Below are 2,351 nucleotides of genomic sequence, written 5' to 3' on the forward strand. Positions count from 1 at the left end.
TTGGCTAGAGTTTTAATTAGGTTTTGGTTTAAATACTTTTTGTAGCCACATTTTAATCAGTTTATAAAATTTGGTGAATTTATTCATTGTGAGTTGAGTTTTACTCATCTTGTTCTTAATTGAACTTTTGAACTTATCAAAGGTAAATCACAACCTTTGTTGCGTTCCTCATTTGTAATCTGGGTTCTTGAGACGGGTTCTTCAACGGGTTTAGATTTTAATATAATCTAGATTCTTGAAATGAATTCTCATCGAGTCTAGGTTCTCCATCCATTGACTTTATTTTAACTTTCCTAGTTAGTTTTCAAATTGACTGTGGGTTTAAGGGATTTCATTCCCGCGGGTTCATATCAGTGGCTGTGGCGGCTCGTGTAGGTCACGGGCAGCCTTTAGAGTGGAAAGGAGGCTCAAATTCGAAGGATCCAAAGCCCCTAATGTCGGGGGGCTGCGCGTGTAAACAGATGCAACTCCAGGACATGATGGCGCATAGATGAAGCGCACGACATAGGTCGAGCATGCGTCAAATGCGTTGAACAAAAGAGTGGAAGTCTTCCGCGAACTAAAAGATCGGCGACTGGGGATGCAGAAAAGACGGCACGTGCTGGTCGGAGAACGCCGAAAAGTAGTAGATCGGCTTGTTTCGTCTATGTGGAGAAAAACATAAGACAAAACCAGAAAGAAAGAAAAAAGAAAAAAAGAAAAAAAAAAGTTTGGTGGTGGGATGAGACACAAAATTCTCATCTCATCATTACACCATATAAAATATAATAAACAATTCAACTTTTTCAAATCTCAATTCAACTTTTTTAAATCTCAATACAATAATAATATTTAAATATAATATTTTAAATATTAAAATAAAATATAAAATTTTCATCTCACCCATCAAACCTGCTCTAAAGTTGGCTAGCGGAGGAGGTGGGTAAACGGGTTGGAATCCTGGCGACGGCGGAGAGGGTTTTTTATTTTTTTGTTTCTCGCCTGGGTAGAGAGACAAACGGAAATTTTAATAATTCCCTCAGCAGTGCTCAAATTAATTTTACCGAACATTTTTACGCGGTTTCGAAGTCCTCCCCTGGAAATTTCCAAGCAACTTCGAGATGAAATTAGTCTTTTTTATTTTTTACTTTTCTTTTATTTTTTATTGGTTAATGAAAAGGTGAGCCGTCAACTCGCATGATTCTTCCAGGAATTGCTTGGGAAATAGGTGAGAATGAGTACGGCAACTTCCGCGCGTCTTCTTCTTCTTTTTACATGTATTTTTTCCAGGTTCCTTCTTATTTATTGTATATATATATATATATATAAGGCGACTAAACTCACCGGAACCAAACCAGTCTCACTGCCAAACCATCCGCCATTTGCTTCCTTCATCTGCTGCTGCCGCTGATTCTCAAAAGAAACTTTTGCCGCCTTGCAAAATGTCGCCCAATGGTCGCAGCAAACATACTCTTCCCCTTCATTGCAACAGGTGCAACACCAATGGCAGCGAGGAAGACCTCAGGCTTCTGATCCCCCAACTAGCTTCTCTGAACCTCACAATTAGCTGCCTGGGCACAATGTACCGCGCATATGGCAACAACGACAGACCCATCATGGCTTTTGTAATCTTTGTTTACTTTGCCTATTTTTGGTCGGGTCACTGTCACACTAAGCTTAACAAGTTGCCTCCGAGCGATAACTCGTTTAAGAAAAAATTCTTGCAATTCAACATTTGGTTCTTCGCGAGCGCCATCTTGTTCGGCTTTGCTTGTGAATTCGGCACGTTTCTTGGCTGGGCTGCAACCTTGTTTCTCTTTGGCGTCGCAATTGCGGGCAGCTCTTTGCTCTTCTATGTCTACTTCATCTGTGATGACAAAACATCGCCTCAGCTTTCTCGCCCTGGGAAGAAAGTCAGTGACGATGGAAACAAGGATATGCCACCCATTTGAAAAAATGTCAAGGAAACAATGGCAAAAATCCTCGTTCCCCACCTAATAACTACTACCGTCGTAAAATAACGTTATTGGTCTTCGAGTGTGTGTAGAATTTCATTGTTGTACCAGAGACCATTTTGTGGACAATCCCAAGTTTGTATAAATAATTATGAATTAGTTGAAGAGATGTGCTACATAAGTCTCATATTTTACACACTATTTAAAAAATATATAATTTTATTCTTTTATTCTCATATTTCATATTTTATAAAATATAAAGATAAAAAAATAAATTCACATATTTTTAAATGATATGCATAAGCGTGAGAGTTATGTATAGAATTTTCCATTAGTCGAGTAACAAATGGTTTAAAGCTGAAACGAAATAACAAAGGGTTAAGATGGAATATAGATGTGGTGATAGAAAAAGAAAAA

This window comes from Juglans regia, chromosome 1 (genome assembly GCF_001411555.2).
Source record: "Juglans regia cultivar Chandler chromosome 1, Walnut 2.0, whole genome shotgun sequence".
NCBI lineage: Eukaryota > Viridiplantae > Streptophyta > Magnoliopsida > Fagales > Juglandaceae > Juglans > Juglans regia.